The sequence below is a fragment of the Aedes aegypti genome, chromosome 3 (assembly GCF_002204515.2).
Source record: "Aedes aegypti strain LVP_AGWG chromosome 3, AaegL5.0 Primary Assembly, whole genome shotgun sequence".
Taxonomy (NCBI): domain Eukaryota; kingdom Metazoa; phylum Arthropoda; class Insecta; order Diptera; family Culicidae; genus Aedes; species Aedes aegypti.
Genome location: NC_035109.1, coordinates 39,320,063 through 39,346,255, shown reverse-complemented (window position 1 = coordinate 39,346,255; position 26,193 = coordinate 39,320,063). Strand labels below are relative to the sequence as shown.

General features: G+C 35.6%; 1 protein-coding gene across 16 annotated transcripts in view; it reads right to left on the bottom strand.

Annotated features, from left to right (window-relative positions):
• Positions 1–26,193, bottom strand: part of LOC5580270 (glutamate-gated chloride channel) — a 305,234-nt gene that overhangs the window by 128,721 nt on the left and 150,320 nt on the right. The window lies entirely within an intron of this gene.

The following is a 26,193-nucleotide window of genomic DNA, read 5'->3' as shown; positions in this document are numbered from 1 at the left end:
AATCATATTGAGCAATTCTTTAGAGGAATTGCAAAATAGAAAAATTGCAGATGGAATTCTAGGAGCAATCTTTGAAGAAACTCTGGAGGAATTCTTGAATGAACTTCTGGAGAAGTCTCTGGAAAAACACGTTGAGAAATTTCTGGAGAATATCCGAATTATGCTTAGGTGAAATCTTTGAAAGAATTATTGAAATTCTTGGAGGAGTTTTCGAAACGATCCCAAAATTATTTCGTGGTGAAATTTCCCTAGAAAAATTCTTTGAGAAATATATAAAGGATTTTCTTGAAGAATACTGCGGAGGTATCCCTGGAGACGTTTGCATGAAGAATTCCTGGAGGAAACCTTGGTGAATCCCTCAAGGAATCTCCGTGAGAATTTTCGGAAGAATTTCTAGTTGAATCTTTGGTAGAATTTCAGGAGTGGAATCTCAAGGAATTTCGGGTGGGTTTTGTCTTAATTATAATGTGGTGAATTCTTCGAATAAAGCCTTGAAGGAATTACTGGATTACCCGGAGAAGTTTTCGAAAATATCTCTTATGTCCTGGCAAAATGATCTTAGTTAAATTCCTGGAGTTGCCCTTAACTGCTGTGTCAGTTGGGTCTATAATTAATCAAGATTTTCAAGGGTCTATAATTAATCAAGAGGGGCCCAGATAGCCGTAGCGGTAAACGCGTGGCTATTCAGCAAGACCAAGCTGAGGATCGTGGGTTCGAATCCCACCGGTCTAGGATCTTTTCGGGTTGGAAATTTTCTCGACTTCCCAGGGCATAGAGTATCATCGTACCTGCCACACGATATACGCATGCAAAAATGGTCATTGGCATAGTAAGCTTCCGGTTAATAACTGTGGAAGTGCTCATAAGAACACTAAGCTGAGAAGTAGGCTCTGTCCCAGTGAGGAAGTAACGCCAAGAAGAAGAAGAATTAATCAAGATTTTGAGAGCGTCCTTTGCCAAAATTTCCATTTTTGCATTCGTATATCATGTGGCAAGCACAATGATACTACTCTGTGCCCAGGGAAGTCAAGGAAATTTCCATTACGAAAAGATTCTGGACCGACCGGGAATCGAATCCAGAATCCTTCAGCATGGCTTTGCTTTGTAGCCGCGGACTCTAACCACTCGGCTATGGAAAGTCCCACTGTGTACTGTAACAATGATTGCAAATTTCCATTTAAATAACTATTTTGCCATTATCTCATCAAATTGCGATACTCCAGGAAGAATAAAGTGGTTAAATGTGAAAGAACTCAGGCGTTAATGGATTGATAAATTCCTTAAAGATACGAACAAGAATGTAAACAAAAAATTGTTCAGCTGGTCTTTACCAGAAATACTATATCAAGGATTATTATTATTACCAGTTTTATTGACGAGAGTTCTATCTCGATCAAAGATTTCTCTCAGAACCTCTTCAAATCTCTCTAGAGGTTCTTCCTTCAGGTAATAGCTGCTTACATTCCTTAAAAATGTTTCTTGAAACTCCTTGAGGTACATAAAGATATTTCCCAAGAAGAATTTTTAAGATTTTTTTACTGTGTGTACCTCCTAAGATTTCACGAAATTTTTTTTCAAAGAATCTCTCTTGAGGTGCGTTCAAGAATTCTTCCCTGTACTTGATAGAGTGTTTCCATAAAACGTTTACACTGAATTCCACCTAGTATTCTCCTTGAAAGTTCTCTCAATATTACAACTGGATTTTTTTATTAATCCTCCTAAGATTTCTATTTTATTTCTGTTACAGATGTTTCATAAAATTTCTTCGATGTTTCTTCAGTATTTTTTTTTTCACAATTTGGCATATACCACATACCGGTTTGATTTCGATCAGAACACTTTTATACAATTTAAAGTATTTGCTGAAGGGTTTTTAAAAAGTGTGAATTGAGAAATTGTCCAGAGTTTTATGCAAGAGTAGATCGAAGGATTGGGCAAAAAATCTTCAAACATTTCAACAGGAGCTTCGTAGTACTTTTTCATGGCTTTTCAGAGTATTTATCGAGGAAACCTTGTATTTCTACAGGATGCTCTTTCAGAAATCATCCCGAGTATTATTGGTATTTATCCAAGAACTTTTACAGTAGTTTAGTCAAGTTATATTCCTTGGATTTCTGCAATTATTTTCCTAAAAGTTCAATCAGAAAGTATGACAATACTTTCACGATTCCTAGAAGTATAGCATTGACCAATATTATTTATAGAACATATGCTACTTTTTTCCGAACGCCAGTTCCCCGAGTATCTCGTTTTCCGAATAACCCAGTCCCCTGAAAAGTTTTTAGCACTTATAATTGCCATTAGTTTTTGCATTTAAAGGTTGTGAATAAACCGGTCATAGAGTATGCACCATTCTTTATTTCATTGGAGTTTCTTTTGAGTTTTTCCGTATTCAGCATTTTGGAAATATATATTTAGCCGAGAATAATCAAATATCTGCATTTTTTAATTGCTTATCGTTCTTTCTAGTTCAGCACCCTGTCACTAAAGACCTTTCTTGCATCTTTTAGAACTACATACATCACTTTTCGGGGAACCAGATCATTCGGGGAACTGGCAATTCGAGTGATCGACAGTGTTGCAAGTTATGCTAGATATTTATTGATAAATCCTATTTTCATTATCATTTGAGTATATTATTAAGTCAAAGAGATAAGACGCTTGTTTATTATTTAAAAACTAGCTTATCTAGCTACATTACTACCTCGTGTTTGGTACAAGTAGATCTTTTGTTTTTTATTTACATAATTCCATCGTTTTAAACAGACATTTCGAGGTGTTTTGAGCCAATCTTGACAAATTGCGTATTTTAGTTAAAAGTTTAAATTTTCCATATCAAATCAATACCAATCTTGGGTTTTGGCGATGAATTTATTGCTCAAAGCAAAGTTAATGTATTTTGAGAAAATTTAAAATTAAAAAAAAAACAATTGGCATTCAAAAAAAGTTATATTGTTGACCGCAGTTTCTTGTTGATAATGGATTGGCTTTTCAGTCTTGACAAAATTAAAAACTGTTTTTTTTTATTTTGTCCAACGTTTCGGTCCGTTTGGTACCTTCTTCAGGGACTCAATTGTTACAAGAGAACTGTAACAATAGCGTCCCTGAGGAAGGGACCAGATTATAAATATTTACAATTGTTTGTATTTATATATATTTTCAATTTACTCGTTATATTTAAAAGCAAAAGTTCTACTCACATCGAACATGAGATGGTAGTGTTGCCAGAAATGTTTATTTTAAAATTAAAAAGGCGTTCAATCTCTTTGGTCAATAATGCTCGCATTACTCATGATCTCGCCCTAAAATCCATTTGTATGCGGATAAGTAGCTCGTTGTTTTTTAACCCTTAAAAGCCACAGACGAACCTTGAATTTTTAAATGGCCACAATTCGGAGAGCAGTAGATCAACTAATTTTAAATATTTTTTTAAGTAAATGCGGTTAGTTTGTATTACAATCCTTGGGTGAGGCATCTCCCCTGACCCCTCTCCCTTTTCAAGGTAATGGAACAAGCGTGGACACGAGGAGTCCAAAATAGGCCTAAAACGGATATCTCAACATCCAAATGAGCTAGAAGGTTGGCGTCTTCTGCAAAATTGTTCAGATTAAGCAGATTAAGGACTACAGGGTGTCCGCAAATTATCCGAACAGCAAAATATTGGAAAGATGATCTCACATTGAAAACAATGAAAAATCAATGTCCATGTACCTTTTATAATACATCTATATGTTAACACAAAATACAACTTTAAAAAATTTCGAAATGATTGCTTGTTACTGAAATAGGCAAATTTAAATTTTTCGGAGACGTTTTTACTGAGGGCCGCTAGTCATACTGTGGATGTGTTATCCCTAAAACCTAAAAGAGATTAATCCAAATGTCCTATTATTATTTGAGGTAATCTACAGGTTAGTGGCTTCAAGATACACTGGAAATAGAAAATTGTACGGTTCAAATCCAGTGAGTTCTATGGACATTGCTCTTCCGTCATAAAGCTCGAAAAACAGCTTCCTTCAAGACACCTCAATACATTTGGGTTGGTTTTACAATTATTTGAAATCGGAAATATGTCAAACTTATTTCTTAAGAATATAATAAGCCGATGTTTAAAACCATGCAAGAATATTGAATTTATTATGCTCGATTGTATAGAGCCAGGTCTTCAAAGTTTGTACGGATAATTTACGTACACCCTGTATCTAGTGATAAAATATCTGGTTGATAATTCATCCGCTAGGTGGTGATATTGACGTATTCTATTTAATTCTTTTGTATTTCAAGATCCTTAGGCTTCTTCTTCTTCTTCTTCTTGGCATTAACGTCCTCACTGGGACAGAGCCTGCTTCTCAGCTTAGTGTTCTTATGAGCACTTCCACAGTTATTAACTGAGAGCTTTCTTTGCCAAAGTTGCCATTTGCGCATTCGTATATCGTGTGGCAGGTACGATTATACTCTATGCCCAGGGAAGTCAAGGAAATTTTCTTTACGAAAAGATCCTGGACCGACCGGGATTCGAACCCGGACACCTTCAGCATGGCTTTGCTTTGTAGCCGCGGACTCTAACCACTCGGCTAAGGAAGGCCCCTAAGATCCTTAGGCGCCGTCCATAAATTACTTCACGCTTTAGGGGGAGGGCAGAGTAGGCTTAAGCGTTACGGCACATACAAAAATTTGAAATTTTTCATACAAAAAGTGCCACCGTAACGCTAGGGGGTAGAAGATAGTTAAATGTTTTTTAATTTTAGCGTAACGTAATAAATAGACGCTGCCCTATCAGTTAGAAGGTAGGTGTCTTCGACAAATTTATTCAGCAGATCAAGAGCTATGTGGTGGTTAAGAGTCTGATTTGAAATTCATCCGCTAGGTGGCGCTAGTAAAAAGAAATGTTCAATTTTTATTACTTCAAGATCCTTGTCAACTAGAATATTGGTGGTATATTTAGCAGATTGAGGGCCATTTGGAGGTGAAAAATTTAATTGAAATTTTGTATTTGTAAAAGATTTCTTTTTACTAGGGTCACCTAGCGGATGAATTTCAAAACAGACTTTTTACCGCCAGATAGGCCTCCATATCTGCAAGACCGAAGACACCAACTTTTTTATATTACAAAGATCTAGAGATGCAGACATATGAATAAAATTTGTTACACACGCCACCTAGCGGATAAATTTTCTATTAGATTTTTTACCTGCAGATAGCCCTCAATCTTCTGAATCTCGAAGAGAAAGGACTTCATGAGTTTACGCTTTTCCGTTACCAAGAAAAGGGGGGAATACATCTCCCCTGATCATCCAAGGATTGTAAGACCAACTAACCGCAATTTAATACATATTTTTATCAAATTGATTGTTCTACTACTTTTCGAGTTGTGGCAGTTTTATTTTATTCCTTAAATCTCGGGATTTTTTGTTACTGGATGTCCCAAGATGGACACTCTAATTTTACCCCAATTTTATTAAGGTATTGTTTAGGTTTCCTGAATTTCCACATTATTTCCATTTCGAAATACCCTAGATCATAGGTTCCCAAACTTTTCGAGTGCGCGACACACCTAGCCGTCTGATATATTCCTCGCGACCCACCAGAAGGGATAAATCGAAGCCTGTTCGCCAGCAAGAATTATAACATGCTTGTCGACTCAGTGTTGGTTCACTTCCATTCGTTGACAGCTCAGTCGAGATGGTGTGATTCATGCTGGCGAACCGGTTCCGCTTTCCGTTGCCGTTCCAGTATCATTGCGTTTAGGCCTTAAATATTCAATACTTTTGATTCGATACCAAGTAATAGGGTAGAAGCACCAGTTTTGGCCATCCTAAGAGAAAATGTTTTGAAAAACTATATGGGAAGACCTATTTATACTACAAATATGTTGAACGCAAGCTTTCAATGTTTATTTTGTATGAAAAATGTCGGAACTGAGCTGAAACCATTTGGCCAAATTGAGAGTACCCTGGCCATTAGGTGTGTAGGAGTTACAATCAAAAGGAAAATTAATTATTTTTCTGATGTTTAAAATCAATGAATCATTGAAAGCAGTTTTTGTCAGTGCTCACCGCATCAAAACAAAGGCGCCACTGTATATGGGATTTAACATTGTGACAGCATTGCTGTTCTGTCAAACACACAAGGCTACGGTAGCGCTATCTATGCCTTCCACAGCGGCCGTTTTGGTTATTACAATGATCCATTCGGACAAGGTTTCATGCTGATTGGCTATGTAAAATGGTGTATAACTCACTATCGCTACTACTGGCGTATTGCCAAAACCGGTTCTTTTACCCTATTGGAACCGATACTTTTCAGAGTGCGATACCAAGTAGGTATCGAATGAAACTACTTTAATCGAATGAGTATTTGCTCATGTACATTTTTATAAACGCTGGAGCAATCGTTACGGAAAAACGTTGAAAAGTTCAGTTCCATGCACGAACATTTATTGGAAATTCTTGTTTATATGAAATTTTATTTTAAATCAACAGTGTATTCATAAATAAATGATAATCGAAATCTTTTTTGTTTCATGTTTTCTCTGTAAGAAAGTACTTATTTGATCCAAATAAGTATCGATACTTTCAATTCGATATATTTTTGGTATCGATACTTTCTTCCAAAACTACTTTTAAGTCAAAGTATCATTACATTATGGTATCGCTTCATCCCTACCCACCAGGTGAAAAATGTTGATAAACTAGTTTTTTAATAAAACTTTCTAAACTGAGATTTTTTTCGTGACCCACCAGAGTTTAACTCACGACCCCCCTGAGTGTCGCGACCCACAGTTTGGGAAACTATGCCCTAAATACCCCAACAAATCTGGATCTAAGTCCAAAATCGTCATCGAATTTGCTATTTTAAATGTATTGATCAAAAAAGTAATTCATTTGATATTTTTCCTGCAAATTTCATCAAAATAAATAGAACGGTTGCGAAGTTTTAAAACGGCATTCAGTACTGTGAAAGCTAAGCAATTGAATGAACAGAAAAAAAATCTTTTACCACCGGGAGGTTGAGAAGGATTTTCATCGTAGCACTCTTAAATAACGTGTAAATCCATTTGTTTTTTAGTAACAACTTCTTTTAGGGTGAGATCATAAATTGAGCGAGATTTGTAATAGATATTTAAATTACAATAATATATCGATTTTTAAGACATGTTAGGTCGGAGACGAGCCTGGCGTAGTGGTTAGAAAACACGCCTCTCACGCCGATGATCTGGGATCGAATCCCATCCCGGGATAGTCGGAAGTGAAGAAAAGCCGTTGGTTAATTAAGATTAAAATAAAAAAATTAAGAATTTCAGTAAATTTAGCAACACTACAACTGAATACTTCGCTTGATACATTCCAATATAGTTCAAAATTTTTATTGCTCCTAATATATTCCACGCATAATTATTTTGATATTGTTTTTACACAATTTCATTTAAAACTATAATCTGACAACACTGTTATGAATTTGTTTATTCTCTGATATTTGATTAGTTATAAATCAGCCCAGAATACCTTGTGCCAAGATTTTTTTCCTGATGTTCCGTGGCCAGGGAAAGTTGATGAGTGTAAAAAGAGCCACCATAAACAATTTGGATTCCGTAAACTTGTCGTTTACTCAATGTCAACTTTTGCTCGGATCGCATTTGCCTTGTAATATTTGTAATGCGTTTTGAAGGTACTATGTTCCGTGCAAATAGTATTTTATATTCTTTCAGTTCAATAGACATATTTCGAGACAAATTAAATTGTTCGTCAAGATGCAAATTTGTTAGGGGTTTTATGTTTGAAATTCTTAAAACATCGGAAAGTTGAGTGTTATCAATAATAAAATGTCTGTTAAACACAATATCATTTTTTTTAACTATATAAGTACTCATTCAACGTCTCAATCTATTATAAGTTTTAAAATTTAAAAAAGTTTTTGGCAACACTGTATTTAACCCATATAGAAAATACTAAAACTCTCTTTGCTCAGTAATCGCCAAACGGATTCCAATATTTTTTGGCCAGAGAAACAAGGGAATGTTCCTGTGGCAGGAATCATTCCAGTGGGTCACGGGGTCTGATCGGGTAAAAAACAGCAAATTTTCATAAATCATTAAGATATTGTACTCAACAATATAAATAAAGAATTTTGGACCGTTTAGAATGTGCCGGATGTGGCCACTTGGATTAAGGTGAAACATCTCTGAATACTTGCTTTTTCAAAGGCTCTTAACTGTAGAAATAGTAAAATAGTAGGCAAACTTTCCTCATCTTCTTATATTACGCTTTCTGCTAGTGCACAAAGCCGAAATAAAAAGTGAAGTGAATGTTGGATACTTCCTTCACGTGATTGATGTCTTTAAAGTTTTAGTGCAATCTTTGAAGTTGAATTCTTAACTGTTTTACCTTAAATGCCTGGAAGAACCGGCTATAGATTTGTTGGATACTAAACCGTTTCAATTCCCAAAAATTAGATACCAAACAAAATATTCTGCAAAAATGCGTTCCCAAAACTTTGACACAGATGTTTAGGTATAAATTGGCAATTCATAGTAAATTTGAGGTGTCCCGGGGACCCCGAAAATGGGCATTTGTAGGAACAATCAAATGCAAGAACCATGATTATCCTATTTAATCGTGTCGTGTCTCAAAATGTTCACATGGACGAGTTTTTCCTAAAATTCTTTAATATAGCCGATTCCAAAAACTTTCTATAACTTGAAAATTGCCTACCTTCAGGAGCACAAACAGCACAGAACCCTTATCAACTAACCTGACCCAGTAACCCGCCGGATCAACTCCGAACTCAGGAACATTCCCGAGTTTGCTTCGTCCCATTTTTAAAAACTAGTTACATGTACAAGTATACTTATCAAAGATATAGAAATCCGTTAAGTATTCGAGTGATGAGAGTTTTAGTGATCCATCGCAATAACTCCGGACGCATGAACATTCCCGAGATCCTTTTACCACTTTTAGAAACTAGATATGTGTATGAGTATACTGCAAAAAAAAAACAGTTGAAATCCGTCAAGTATTCGCTGAGTGGTGAGAGTTTTAGTCATTTTTCTTTCACTCAGGCCTATACGTGTTAAACAAAATATTTGTTTGGACTCCTTAAACGATTACTTCCTGAAATATAAGCATAAATTGGTGCACTGATAGTACTTGAATCTTCTTGTGTGCTCCGTATAGATATGTTTAAAATAAACAGATTCTCGAGATATGATTAAAGCGACTGAATCATTTATATTTTCAATGTCTAAACAATCTGAACTTCATTAACTAAAAAATAATAAAAATCTGAAATCATGCGATTTGTAAAATAGTAAAAATAGTCTTTACCTTGACAGCTGTGATACCTTTTGCTTCTGAAAGGAATGATCCTGAATTTAATACAGTGATTTCCCATTTAAAAACAATATGGAAAACGAACCATAACTGACCGGATCTTATAAAACTATTTAAAGACTCTAAACTATAGAAAAAAACTAAATAAAAATAAAATTACCTTCAATGCTACGGGTGAATCAGTTCCTGACGAGAATTCTACACTAAATCGAAAACCATAAAGTTCGCAAACGAATCAACTCAGTGGGTACTTTCCTCTCTGAAGATGGGCTTGAACCAGGACCGGAGTAGAGCATGAGAGGGAAGGGGTGCCAACGCAACTTAAATATAAGCTCATTCGAAGAATCATTCTAATTGCCTTTCGTGTGACTAAGAGATAAATTAATTGAACTGGAAAACGTGGATAAATTATTGACTACGGTTCTAAGGAAAACGAATCACAGCAAAAGAAACGTTTTTATCATCGAGAGATGTTAGGGAAATTTTCGGGGTATTTCACTGGAATCAAAATAGGGAATGGGTAACAAATGCAACGGCTTTCGGTGATTTGGGGCCAAAAACTGTTCTAGCGCATTTCTATGCATAAAATCATGTCTTTAATGTTAACTCTGATCTAAGGGATGAAGTAGGAAACGATGCCGATAAGAAAAGCATAATTCAAGGTCGGAAAACTGTGGCACAAGGAAAGTGGAAGACAGTTAGAAAGAGGCAATCAATGAATCACATTTAGATTGAGAAGGTTGTTTGTTAGTCGGAACTGGTCTATAACAGTAACGGAAAAATAAAAAAAAAACGATGGAAAAGAGCTGCTCTAGCGTTTCTAGTCAATTAAGGGCGCATCAAAAGGAAAACACACACACGATTCCGAAACGGTGGGAGGGAAAAACACGAATTGAACTTCTGGGAGAAAATTCTGAGATCGAGAACCAATTATGGCGTTCACTTGTTGGAGGATTTCTTTTGCTCTGATTCTGAGGTTTTTGGGTTGAAGTAGACGTGTTTTTCACACGCAAACAGGTGAAACTAAAGCATTGTTAGTAAGCGATTTTCCGAGCATATCAAGAGTGGAAAGCAAAAATACGGTTTAAGAACTTGGTGGTAACTGAAGGGTCATCCGTTTAGTACGTCACAAAAAAGTTAAGAACTTTAAAATTGCTCTTCTCTTTGTTAGGCTTTTTTCAATTCTCATTATTGCTTATCATGGTTTTCTTAATCTCCTTTTTTAAATAGAGTGACGTACTTAATGGATATCCTCTCGATAAATTACAGGATATGTGCTCTTGAATCCAATTTCAATACTTTGGTCATCAAATTTTCCTTTTCAGTGACGAATCATGGTTTATGGTTTAACAGGTTATATAATCTCCCTTCGTAGATTTATAGAACATCATAATGATTTATTATTTATGCCCTTTTATAACAATCTGCCCTTCGCTGAATTGGTCTATTGCTATTTATTATGACACACATACCATTTTAGTCAGTTTTATTCAAATGTATTTTATCATTAAATTTTGTTCATTGGAGTATATCAATTCTGCCAATACGAAGAAGAAATATCTTCCATGACAATGTAAGAAAAATGAATTTGATTTGAAATCGAGAATAGTTTACTCGAAAACATTCAATTTGCTGCTTGAAGATCTAACACGATACAGAATGGTTGTTCCTGAGACTATAGAGTATTTCTTAAAGATGATCTTTAGTTTATCAACATACCTAACAATAGTCCACATAATCTGTATTTCTAAAGCTAAAACTCATTCTACAATCTAATTCTCCCAATGCGAGGCATCGAAAACAATTCCAATGAACTCCGTGCTTCATGCACACGCCATAGTTTGACCCCTGGTTAAACCGCATGCCATGATTAGCAGTGCACGTGTGACTGCAACTGCAATCACTGCGAAACACTCCTGGCATCCGTGGCACCGGGGCCAGCGGGACATTGCACATGGCACGGAATGCACGGCCGGTTTGCGGAAATGGGCCGGACTTAAGCCGTAAAACCACACTTGATTACATTTACTTATTCATGAGGAGTAGTCTCATACTTTCAGCACCTGCGTCGCACTTAACCGGGCGATTCGCTTGGATCGGCCTTGTAGAGGCTTAAAAGCTGGCCCTGAATAAGCTTTTGGTCATGGGAATATATGTGGCACATAGTAGTTTAGCATGGCGAACCCGATGCCGGTCGGGAGCTAAGTTTGCTGTGGTTATGAAGCTTCAGAGTGTGCAAGCCTCCTGGTGCTGATGAATTAGTGTGCAAAGGCTCCGGATTTCACGGATTGCCTAATGTATAAAACAACATCGTGTGCTACCCGTGTCACTAATCCGGGGGACTATGAGTGTTTTGTTGTCGACTTACCCTAAATTAAAGTAGAGACAAATATATGTATACAAGATAGGGATGATTTGTTACTCATCTGCTCCATGAACGGCGTTGTTGAGCTACCTTTGCGGTAGACAGACAGCTGGTAATGTTGTGTTATACCAAAGAATAATGAGACACACAAAGGGGATTGCTCTCACGAGACCAACCGTACAACCAGGAGCATGAATTATTCTTGCCATCGGGTATCCAGAAACAGAAACCTAAATCAACCGGCATTTCAAACATTAAATTTTTAATGATTCTATTTCTGATACAATGTCGTTTGGATTAGAATTTTGAACAAGGATTCATTACTCGCTGAAAGGAAAAGCAGTCATCTCTCCATAACTGGATATTCGAGGAATCATTGTGTTAGAATGGTATCGAGCTAGAGAGACTTGCGAAGAAATATATATGTTTGATGTATACATCAACTTCATATGCAGCCCTGATTCCGCTGTCACAAAACGTCAAATGCAGCCCGCCGTTTTATGGCTGAAAAAGTGAAAAGTGACGGATTTCACGCCAACTCGATAAAGGGATTGGCAGTACCCCTTCAGAATTCAATGAAACTTTCTGGGTGTGAAGACTATGTGAAACTAAGATACTTTACATACTTTGATTTTTCAAAATCGATCTAGACTAACATTTGGAAAGGGTCGAAGTTTTTTTTTACTTTTTTTATAAACCCGTATAACTCGAAAACTATAAGACCTACAAAAAAGTGTAGTATGGGGGACTGTCGTGAAAGTTCCTGACGTTTTAGAGAAAAAAAATGAAAAATAAAAACACATTTTCTACACTGAAAAAAAAAAATCAAAACTTTAAAGTCGATTTAAAAAAAAACGGCCATTTAAAATTTTGATCAGCAAAAAGTTTCGTAATTAAATTTACTAAAAGTAGGCCATACATTGCAAATTGGGCATATTTTAGGGAAAAAAGTTTTTCTAACTTCAAATTTTTTAAGTCCCGAACTAAAATTTATTTTTTCAAAGATTTTGTTTTAAACCGTCAAATATGATTGTGTTTTCAAGTGATAAATGAGTTTGAATCAGAAAATAGATTGTATTTTTTATTGAGAATAGTTAAAAAATGGAATTATACAGTAATTATGTTTTTTAAATGTAGGCAATCAATGGACTTCGCCTCTGCCTATGGTATCACAACAGTATTGCAAACATTGAAAATTAACAACCTTATCCATACCTCATTAAATTCTCTTCTAGAAAAAGTTTTGTGAAAAAAAAAATTACTAAACGTACCTGCGTTAAACGCCAGATGAATAAGAAATAATGAATATGTTTGTATTGTTATCTACCTAAAAAAAGTTGATAAGCTCACAACTCATGATTTTATTTGCAAATAACAGTCTGCTTTTCTACGAAACAAAAAAAAAACTCCTTAAAACAAGGTTAAATACTGGTAATTAGCGACTTTTCTGAAAATTATAACGCTGCTCAAGGATATCACTGGAATAATTCTCAAGCAACGATACACCAATTCTAGATTTACCATAAAAAAGATAGGTTGGGTGACAAAACGTCGAAAGACAAAATGTCGAATGCCAAAACGTCGAATGCCAGAACGTCGAAAGGACAAAACGTCGAAGGGACAAAACGTCGAAAGGACAAAACGTCGAAAGAACAAAACGTCGAATAGAAAAAAAAATCGGAGGGACAAAACATGGAAATGAAAAACAATGCGAATATCTGACAAAACGTTGATCTATTCGATGTAAATCTGAATAATAATTGGAATCTGAGGAATATGAAGAAAATCGATAAATATGTAATATTGATTAACGTTTCGAACAGTTAAGGCAGTGAAAAATATTTTTTTCCACTGTTATTACCGTGATACCATAATTCTTAGTTGGTCTTGGAAGGGATATCAAAAAGTCAAATTGAAAATTGTCAAAACTTGTCTAAATTGTTTAATATTTTGGTTTAATTCTCAGGTTACAAAACAATAATTGGGGTCTTTCATAGAAGTGGTTATTTTAGTCAAACATTGAAAGGAAGATGCGAAAGACGTGTTTTGAAATAAAAATATCACAAAAAAATGTCTAAACTCAATTCAGTAGTTAATATAGGAAACTTGCTGGAGATCCTTACTTCTATATACGTGATCCTGGAGTTTCTGAAAAGATAATCAAGTTAAGGTGAAACATCTTGGAGTACAAAGATGGCCGTCACAATGGCAGACTTGTGCCCTTACTCACGATTTCAAAGGCACTAAACTGGAGAAATAGTTGTCAAACATTTATGATCTTCTTATTCTAAGCTTTCTGCTAGTGCACAAAGCTAAAATAAAAAGTTCACTGTTATTGGATACTTCCTTCGCGAGATTTGTGCCTTTGAAGTTTTAGTGCAATATTAAAAATTGATTCCGAACTGTTTCACCTTAATCAAATAAAACGAACAATCGATTTCGGAAAAGATTCTATTGTACTTATTTGACAAAAGAATGAGTAAATTTTCAAAGAATAATTAATTCACTAGATGTCCAAAATCATGTTTTAGTTTTTAGTAATTTGTTCACATCACATTGAATTAGTTAAACCTGCAAATTAAATTAAGTTATTTAAATTGTCATGTTTAGTTATATCCTCCCACCTTATACAAACTTTTAAACCTTAATTTATAAACTAAATAACATGATCTGCAAATACGATAGAGCAATCGCATAATATCACACTAACGGAACTCGAAGAAAAACGAAACTGATCAGTTAGTTATACAGTAATAGATTAGTCAGTAACAATTCAGTCGATAGGTCGCGCGAGTTGTTTCACTAAAATAAAGTGGTTCAATAGGATGTAACCGTTGAGCATTAATATCGGAAGAACTGAAAAAGGATTGTAGTTGGGAAAGGAAAGATTTTTCACACAACGGGAAGATCTGCGGAATGCGTTACTGAAGGAATGACTAAGCTCACGAACCTACATCCCCCAACTATGACTTGTTGACTGGTTTGATCACTTTTGCATATCCAAGACTTCAATTTCGTTTTGCTTCACAAAGTGTTTCTTCCCTCGTCTGAAATAGATGTGAGAGTGACATTTTTTGAAAATTTGATCCATGCTTACTGTGATATACATTGAAAATTTTGCGGTTTCCAACGCCATCCGCATCGCAACCATTTTTCGTTAGCAATGTGATTTCGTTTGAAAAAATACTGCTTTCGACCTTTCGTCCCTTTCGACGTTTTGGGATTCGACGTTTTGTCTTTCGACATTTTGTCCCTAAACCAAAAAGATAATATATTGGAAAATGTTAGTTTTATTTTAATATCAGACCCATGACACAGTAGCAGTTCATTATAAAAATTAAAAAAAAAAATTGTCAGCTTATGTAATTTCAAGAAAATACATGGATTGAAAGCAGAGTGGCACTTTTTTGCCACATCCCACGGCAAAGGCCCCTGTGACGCTATTGGTGGCACTCTCAAGCGAATGGCAAAAAGAGCAAGTCTTGCAAAATAGGGTAACTCGGTGTAATCGGGTCAATACGCCCCTCTTTATTTTAACGGGATTGAGGCTACTTTTACACGTAAATATGATCACATATCTTGAATATTCGCGAAAAAATGATGTTGTGCATATATGTTCTTTGAGAAGCATAAACAATCATTAGAAATTCTAAAAATATCAAAAATCAGGTTTTTGGCGTAAAATTATGCATCCGATAAGCAAGCCTCACCGAAAATGAAGCCCATTCTTTACTATTGTACTTATTGCAAAAACTTTTACCGGAAGAATACTGCTAATGGACCTCTTTAAGCTTAGCATGTGGTAGAATTTTCTTTGGAAACATTTCTACAACGCTGTGGACCTTTATCCTAAGGGAGGGGCATATTGCCCGGGTTGTTTTGAAACGTAAACATTGCGACCGTTTACAAAAAAAAACATCTTAAACGCTTTTTTGAAGCAACCTGGAAAGAGAAAGTTGCGTGCAGAGCATGACCAACTAAATAAGGAACACCTTGACAAAAAAAAGTTTAGTAGTGATGCATTTGCTACTGTGATAGAGCAGTATTTCCTTAAGGGGGGCGTATTACACCTTTTTAGCTTACTATGGAAACACAATCGCCACTCCGCGAGAACTATTCGACTGGGCAGTGAAACAAACTGATACATGTATCACCAAATTAAATTTCTGTTATATATCTAATGAACAATATGTTAAAATGTCAGATGAATTGGTGGAATTTTTTGATAAGGTTAAAACTGTTTCTGGTATCCAAAAATATCATTGTTTTATGCCTATTAGTGATACACAAATTGCAGCCAAACGGTATACCAATTCAGAGAATGAACCAAAAATATTCAATTTATTCAGTACTTAAAGCCCAAAAATAATGTAAATATTCATGTGCAGATACGACAACGTTTTAGGATATATAGCAATAATAAAAATAAAAACAAACCACGACTTTTTTCATAAGCATAATATTGACCCTTTTCAGACACCTGTTAAGATTGGCTTTGACCAAATAAGAAATTATATATTATTGTGATATCTTTCCAACCATAAAAAACCCATCGGATCGTTAGACGGAGTTGATTTTCTCATATGCGGTTTGGTGCGAGATCAATTGAATTTAATTAAAAAAAAAACTCTGCATAATTCCGTTTTATTTCTTTTAACTACAACCAAAAAAACAAATAAGATCTATTTTGTGATTGAAACTCATTTATCACTTGAAAATTTGATCATACTAGACTATTTAAAGCGAAATAAAAATAAAATAAAAAAATCATTTTAGACTTAAAAAAATCGATGTTAGAAAAACTTTTTTCTCTACAATATGCCCAATTTGCAATGTATGGACGACTTTTAGTAAATTTAATTACGAAACTTTGCTCAAGGATGATCAAAATCTGAAGTGCCCGTTTTTTTAAATCGACTTTAAAGTTTTGAATCATTTTTTGTTTATAGTGTAGAAAATGTTTTTTATTTTTTCAATTTTTTTTCTAAAACGTCAGGAAATTTCACGACAGTCCCCCATACAACACTTTTTTTAGGTCTTACCGTTTTTGAGTTATACGGGTTTATAAAAATAATGTAAAAAAAACTTTGACCCTTTCCAATTGTTAGTCTAGATCGATTTTGAAAAAAAAAAACAAAATATGCAAAGCATCTTAGTTTCACATACTTTTGACATCCAAAAAGTTTCATTGAATTCTGAAGGGGTGCTGCCAATCGCGTGTCGAGTTGGCGTGAAATCCGTCAAGTATTGCATTCAAAATGAACTGTTAATAAAAAACCTCAGTCAGTGGAGCAGTTTTACCAAAGATGCTGTAAATCTAAACACAAGACTAGTTATTTCTAGTGTCTGCTACGTTTGCTGGCATAAAATTTCGACTCTATGACACTACCCCGAACGCCATTACCCCGAATGCATAACATTTTCAGACTTATTCTAGTTAGAGAGTGGGGAGATAATAGAAAGATTCCTTATGAGTATTTAACGAGTTTGGCTCAACATTTTTTTTTTTCAAATATAAAAAGGAGCTAGTTTTTCAGTAAGTAATTTTTAAATACTAATTTTTGTTTGGATTTGTCCTCTAATTTTGGTGAGATTCACAGAGCCACAATGCAATGCTCTGAAGAACAGCCTTTTTCGAAAAGAAGGGTGAATTTATTATGAAAAGGATAGCTATAATGCGCACAAAATTGGGATGTAGTAAAGTCTCTTATTGGACGTCGGTACCCACTTTCTTTACTCATTTTTGTAGGTGTCGGGCTATTAGCACTGAGATCTTCTAAAAGATTTTGTTTCGTAAACGATGGTAATGGAAGATCACTCTGAGATAGTCGCTGCAAGTGTTGCTCTATGGAATTCGCTTAGAGACAAACCTGATAGATAACCGTTCCGTTATAGCAAGGAAACGTTAATACACTAGTAGGGAAAGGATACCAGTTATGGTCATAGTGATTCCCTATTTGGCCATTCGAGAAATTTCGATAACTTTCACATTTTAAATCTTTTTCAATGTTTAAATAAGAAGATATATCTTAAATCTTACTACTACAATACAAAAAAAATCTTTCAAAATGTGAAAACATTCAAGTAATCCCGTATGGTGAAATAAGGAACCACTATGTCCATAACTGGTACACCTACCCTACATGTTAAAAAAACGGCGGCCTCTGATTGCAGCTACAGTAAAAACTTTCGTTGGTTTGTGGGATCATTAATTTGAATTCCAATGAGATAACCATAAAAATAATATTTTTTTTATTCAAGATAATGAAGAAATGATGATGGCAGAAAAGTGGTAGGCAAATCCATTAGAAACCTGTCTGTTTTAATACAAGAAGATAAACGAAAAAGAAATGTTTGATGAGAGTTACAGCATGATTCACTTTGGTGAATGCCTTCAGGATATATTCCTTTAAACAGCTGTTATGTATCGAAATATTAATGACTATCTTTACCAACGAAAACTTGAAAGAACAGCCTATTTAAGAAAGAAGGGCAAATTTTTGGTGAAATGTTTGCAGCTATGACGTGAATATTCATTGCAAAATCGTGGTGGTATAGCACAACCTATACTCATAAGAAAAGAAAATATTTTTTTTAAAAACAAAATTGAAATATGAAAACAACAAATTGAACATTTCCTTGGCGTCCCTGGGCATAAAGGCACATGTACAAGAATGGTAAATTGACAAGGAATGCTCTCAGTCTATGAAAGGCTTATTTTATTCAAAGCCTAATCACAAATTTTGTAACGCTGAAGGGGCAAAACCACCCACAGGTTATCCTCAAAATGTTACAGCCCATACACAATATGTAGAATTTCCATACAAAATATGGTGCGGGGGTGTATAGGAGTCAAAAATTGCAATTTTTGGCGTTATGAAATTTGTGAATGAACCCTTGAACTGCGAAAGTGCCCACTGAGCTGATAAACAGGCACTGTCTCAGAAAAAAAATTGAAGGTTTTTCTTTTCCTTTATTAACGAGATTTTCGGCCATTGGCCGGTTCATCCCGAAAAAAAAATAATAAAAAATTGAAGCCATACAAGATTTTTCGAAAAAATAGCTGACACATAAAAGAAGGGAAAATATATGATGAACATTTTACCGACGGATTATTCACCGCCATTATTCACCAGTTTTCATTAGAGACGTAGTTTTGCCTTTAAAACTAGATACTGCACTGTATATAAAACTATTCGGGGTAATGTCTTTCGGGGTAGTGACCCATTCGAGGTAGTGGCGTTCGGGGTAATGGGATTAAGCCAAAATTTCACTCTTAACGCTATTTATGCTATGGTATGATGTAAATTAAATTAGTTATTTGCTGAGTTGTTCATGTGACGGTTTGAACGGCTTGCGCAAGATTGATGTCATGTAAACACAGAGTGGAATAATGAAAAAACTCAGCAATCACAGAGAAAGAAGACCGCATTCGCGAGTATCGTCTCAGGTATCGAGCTATAGAACATATAACCAGACCAAATGCAATTCAAGGGACCATCGAGGTAGCCATGAATATCAACTTTTACTAGAGCCATAGTGCAGCTGAGAGCAACGTCAGGTACCGTTTTGTCTCAAATTCCGAACAGACTCATATTCCGAACACTCGGTTTTTGTATGACGATTTGGTTGAAATGTTTCGCTGAAATATGTCATCAAATTACCAGGAAATGGCAGTCAATTGCGATTCAATTTAAACGTCTTTCAATCTATTTTATACCTCGGGAGTAGTAATGATTCTCTAGTTCGAGACCAGTAGAACTAGCTTAGATGAATTTATTTGCGGAATTATCCATTTGAATATTATTTATTTGTGCTGTTCGGAATTTGAATCAATGTGTTCGGAATATGAGACAGAATGAACACAGTGTTCGGCATTTGAATCATAATGTTGCTCTCTACTTTTACGCAAAAACAATACTAAACAAATTTAAATATACAATTTCATCAGCAAACCTAACAGCTAACAGTAAGACTTTGTGAAGAAATTAAAATTTTCACAAATATCAGCTAATTTGTGCCTAGCAGATGCATTTAAAGTCACTGTTGGCCTTAAGTGCTCGGAATATGAGTCAAAACGGTACGTGGGACGGAGTCGATGGAACGATTGGTTCGACGAGGAATGTAGGCAGATTCGTCATTCGACCAAATGTCATAAATTTTAGAATTTCAGATATTCTTGAAAGATACTTCTTGAAGTTCTTGCAGAGATTCCTCCGTGTATTTATTTTCTAAGATATATCTGAACAAATCCATGGAATTATTTTTGAATTGATTTCAAGTGCAAAACAGAATGCTTCTACAACGGTTCAGTTGTTTATAAGAAATACTTAGAATCCTTCTAGAGAATTTTATTTTCAAATGCTCCAAGGTTCCTTTGACTTGTAGGTCATTCCTGAGGGCCTCCTTAACCTATCAGGAAATTTTGTGGTAATTACTCAAATCATTCGATTTTTTGGGAACTATTGGAAAAATATCTAGAAACAAAAAAGTTATCGAGGTTTGTATATTTTTATTGCGGCAAAAATTAACCGGCCGGTTGAGGGGTTTATTTAACTTTGAAGAGACAAAATAAAGAATTTTAAAGAAATTCTTGGAATTCCTGGCAAAATTTCTTAGGAAACTTCTTTGTCGGTTTTTTTTGGTAGAATCGCTCAAGTTTATTTGGTGATATTTATCCAACGAATTCTATTGTAATGTACATGAAAAATAAAACCTGGAATAGTCCCTGGCATAATTTTAAATAAATTTCAATAAAGAATAGTAACGGACACCACAAATGGAGTTTTTTTTTTAATCCTGAAGGAATTTTTGAAGAAATTTCCTGAATTTCTCTAAAATGTAGGCCCTAGAAAACTTAAGTGGAATACTTTGATGAACATATAAAGTCGTGTTTGCAAGAACTACTGTAACAGAGTTTCTCAACCGGAGGTCCACGTGAAGCGTTCTCAGGGGGTCCGCGAAGCCATTGAGAGCAAATGTCGTTTCTCCTAATGGGTTACATGCATGGCCAGATTCGCTACTCACCACATAGTAACGTACATGCGCTAGTGTCTATGCACGAAAAATCGCTAACAGGTGACGCGAAAAATATTTGTATGGTGAAATGCATTCAACGAAATATTTCTCAAAATTGAGAACTATTTTCGAAAAAATATTTGGTACCAGTTGTGCATAATAATGATGGCTATCATGCCTACCAAATATTTTTTCGATTAAATCTTCCATCAATAAGATATTTCAAGTTATATGCTTTTCCCCACACAAAATAAAATGAGAAAACTCCTGCTGATCAACTGTGGGCAAGGCCATAGCAGTTAATCCATTGATGAATAAGTCTCACGTAACAATTCAAAAGGGCCAATCGTTGATTTGGATAAAATTCGATGTGTATATTGTTCACTACGTTTTTAATTCATTTTCTCTGTATTCTATTCACTCTATGTGAGTAGTTCGTTTTGTTGACGAATAGATTGTCTTGCAAATTTCCAACGTGGGGAAACCTCGGTTTATATAACAGTTCAGCAGAAGCACACACCTTGCATTCAATGCACAATGCAGCAGAGTGTGTTACATGTGCGTTACATGATGGTTTTGTTAGCTACGACGCCATCTCGTATCTGACAAACACGATGTGAGAATATTTTGGAGGGACAATATTTTCAGGTGTGAGTCTATTGGAGGGCAGAATCCTCAATAATGGATTTTAATCTGAAAACTGCAAAAAATTGGAAAAAATAAGGAGATTAAGTGCTTGGCCCATTTTTTTATTTTTAAGCAGGCATTGGCCTATTTTTGAGTTTTGTCAGCGTGCTGAGGCCCAAGGCTAGGCCCTTTTGGTTGCCAGCGAATGAGCAAGAGAGAGTCATTGGCCTCTCACCCTACTAAGGCCAATGACAGTTTGCGAAATTTTCCGATTGTAGGCCCTCTTGATGGAGAAAGATCCGATCATCGGCCGTTTTGAGCAGTGGACCAATGAATGATTTGGAAAAAAGCGAGTATTGGTCGTTTCAAAAATCAAGTTTATATCGTTTTATAACGAGATTTATGATTTTGTTGACAATGTTTGCATAGTTTGTGTGTTGCGAATTTGATCATTGGCCCTTTAGAATTGTAACGCAAGAAATGTGATGAATCTCTAATCTAGTTTGGTATTCTGTTCCTTACAACTGTGAAAAAATTGAAAAATATTATCAATATGATTCTGTCAGTTAAGGATTGCAAGTCAGCTATAGTTACTCAACACTGCAAATTCTTTCCTGTGTGATCTTGAAAATTGAAAACTAAGATAGTTTCTGGAGGTATCTATAAGAAACATCTGGAATATTTGCAGATTAATCCTTAGTAGATTTTGCGAGATTGCTGACAATATCCAAGGTTTTCGGAGATTTCCTGACGATTTTTTGATAATTCTCCTTACGGCTTGTAAGGAACACATGAATTCTGCAATTAACTCCTGGGAATATGTTTGGCGATTTATTAGCGGAATTCACTGATTCACTTCGACACATCACTATATGCGTTGTTTCTAAGCGCTTCTCATTGCCATGTTTCAGACAATTCAGTCTAGATAATTCTTCCTGTCAAAGTGGATACTGGAAGAGCCAAAGTTCTTTTATTAATTATGAACCGTACATAAATGCAGGTCAAGATGCCTTATGAAAGTTCTGTGTCGTATTACACTAAAACCTCAATTTACGAAGTCTTTTTTTACGCTACCTCAATTTAAGTCACTTTTTTTACGCAATAAACTCAATTTACGTCACTTTTTTTACGCAGTGCGTAAATTGAGTTTTGATAATTCTGTGGGAAATTATTGACCTCCGGTTGGGGAAAACCGTTGGAAACCCATACAATATGGGTATTTTCGGAACGGGCACGATGACGGGATGACAAAAATCGATGTCCGACGCCATTTTGGAATCCAAGATGGCAACCTCTGGTTGGGGAAAACCATTTTGGAATCCAAGATGGCGACCTCTAGTTGGAGAAAACCGTTGGAAACCCATACAATATGGGTATTTTCGGAGAGGGCACGATGCCGGGATGACAAAAATCGATGTCCGACGCCATTTTGGAATCCAAGAGAAAACCATTTTGGAATCCAAGATGGCGACATCTGGTTGGAAAAAAACCGTTGGAAACCCATACAATATGGGTATTTTTGGAACGGGAACGACGAAAGGATGACGAAAATCGATGTTCGACGCCAATTTGGAATTGAATCAAAACGAATGACGGGCTACTTAGCCTTAAGAGTTTAGATTTTATGCTATAAATAAGTATCATCAATGTACAACTACTTAAGTTTGTAGATACTCAGGCCCATATATCGTGGTCCTCGGAAGTACAAAAACATCGACACAACTCAATACAACACTTTGTTTGCAAATATGGACAGTAAGAGGCCTTTGCAATATTGAAGAACTATCTATTGATGATTGGTTACGCTTGTATATCCTAATGCCCATATTCGATAGAGATCTTAGAGGACCAAGGACATCCGCACAAATTCATACAATACACCGTTTACCCACATGAATGGTAAGGGGCCTTTGGAATATTTGAAAATTATCTTATAATCACTTATTATGGTCGTAGATCCAAAGGCTTTCATTCAGTGGAGTCCTTGGAGCACCAAAAACATCCGTATAAATCAAAAAAATATTCCGTTGACTTGAATGAATGGTTAAGAAACTGTGCCATATTTTAAAACTACCTATAGACCATTGATGACGATTGTAGATTCAAAGGCCTATATTCAATGAAGTCCTTGGATGACCTAGGATTTCGGTACGAATTATAACAATACTCATTTTACTGCTACATATAGATCACGGCCTGTGCCATATCAAAAAAGCATCTATTGATAATTGGTTACGCTTGTAGATCCTAAGGCCTATATTCGATATAGATCTTGGAGGACTTAGGACATCGGCACAAATTATTACATTACACCGTTTACTCACATGAATGGTTTTGGACCTGTGGAGTAATTGATAACTAACCTCTAGACTCTTATTACAGCGGTAGATCCTAAGGCCTATATTCAATAGGGTCCTTGGAGGACCTAGGACATCCACACATATTATTACAATACACCGTTTACTCACATGAATGGTTAGGGGCCTGTGGAGTATTTGAAAAGTAACCACTTATCTCGTATTACGGTCGTAGATCCCAAGGCCTATATTCAATGGAGTCCTTGGAGGACCTAGGACATAGGCACAAATTATAAAAATACTCATTTTACTTCTATGAATAGATAAGGGCCTGTGCCAAAAACATCAAAGGATCGCTGAATATGCCAGTACATTGTAGGTATATATTCCAGGAAGTTTTTGGATGAACTAGAAAACCTGTTGTACTCACTTAATTACCAATACTTGGATCTGACAATACAAACGCTTCTTGAAAATATAACAATCTTCTAGGGTCCAGTATTGTGAGAAATTCTCCTACATAGAAATGATAAATTGATCTCCGTTAACTCATGTAGAATCATATGCCCAAACTTCAAAGAGTTCTTGGAAGACCTTAACTGCATACATTCTAGCCTGATTTAGAGCCCAATGTATTAATAATATGTTAATGGTGCTAAAAGAGCATATTTTTTCGAAATAATATATATTAATTTCATACAAGTAGACTTCAAACGACAAAACCTCGTTTTACGAACTGGGCTCCCTCGTTTTACGCACTGATTCAATTTACGCACCAACTCAATTTACGCACCCCCGATCTAGTTCGTAAATTGAGGTTATAGTGTATTAGAAAATACAAGGTAGTTGCCTGACTCAATTCATAGTCAACTCCTCCAAAAGATAAGAGCAGGATTCTTGGATTGACGATGTCTCCATTAAGATTTGTTGTTGATTACAGACATGATTTGTAGGAGTGCCTGTCCAGTACATCAGATTAACTTATAAGATAGAATGTTGTACAACATTGTTGAGAAAACCTCGCTTTTCGTTCACAGCCACAGCGTGGTACTTCTGGCGATTACCAACCGCGTGACGACCGGAACGATAAATCATTGGAGAGATTCGATATTTCCATTAACATAAATTTTAAGAGCATCTATCTTTAGGGGTCCGTGAGACGTTTGTAAAGCTTTAAAGGGGGTCGTGGCTCCAAAAAGGTTGAGAACCACTGTCCGATATAATTTCTGATACCTTCAAGTAGTCTTCTATGAAATTGCAATAAATGTGGTACGTAACTCGTTGCAGAAGTCAATTTTTACAGCACTCGTCGTAATTATCCTACTCGGCAAGCCTCGTACGATAAATTTACGACTCGTGCTGTAAAAATCATCATTCTGCAACTTGTTCCGTAAACTAAGGTAAGGTAATAGATGCACATAAGGTAATAAAGCAAAATCTAGAATGCCGTGAAAAGTGTACTGCGATCTGCCAAACTTGGGTACCTTGTGCTGTACCAAGGGACCAAATGCAGTACTAGAAGTGGTACCCAAACTAAACCCGACTACTTTTTCTCTATTCGTCTCTGGTTATAAGCATCATCAAAACATTGGACACCATAATGATTATATCCTAATGGAAAACTTTTTTCTGTTTTATTTCTGAAGTTATGTTGAGAATGAATGCATCTTTTTTACAAAAGGTACTACTAAAATTTTTACTTATAACACTATAACTTAAATTTACAATTCACATCCTTGTTCCATTACATTATTTTTGGGAACAAAAAAAATAATACGCTCTTTGGTGCTTTTGAAAATATGTAAATAGTCCCCTCTAAATTATAAACAGTTTTCCAAAACCCAATTACGTACCACAATGTCCACATTTTTCCTCATTAGTCCCATTATACTCTCCACGTTAATCCATTCCCTGCAGCTGCCAGCTCAAAAGAGCCGCAAACCGCTTTTGAAGTGCACCGGTGCTTGTGACATAAACTCCAAAAGGTCAAATGATATCGCTGTCGGGACTCAGCCAACCAGCCAGTCGAGTTTTGCTCGTACAAAGGACACCTTCCCCACTCTATGAAATTTCATTAATTTGCGTTACCTCCCACCTGAGTGTAGTGGTAGGGAATAATTGCCAGTGGATTTGTATTAATCCCCGTCGCAGAATACCATTGTTGATTAACACTGCAAACCGTAGACCATGATTCTATTTTTTCATGTTTGATTATTGCTGGGTTGTATATACAATTGGAATAAACTCAAGTTTAAGAAGGCTACGTACGAAACTTTTTTGAAAATACTGATACAACGAGAGTTAAGTCTAGGTTAGTAGGCGATAAAATTACTAATGGCTCGGCAATAAAAGTTCTGAATTAATAAAAGAGACGAAAATAAGAAACGGAGTTGCTAGCTTTGTCTCAAAAAAAACTGACAAAAACAAAAATCAAAACCAAAAGATAACTTAATCAATTCGGAAAATGAAATAACGACAGCGAGAATCATCGAAAAACTATAAAGGAAAGGAGGCGATAGCTGATCAACTAAGTAGGCGAGAAAAAAACAGCGATTAC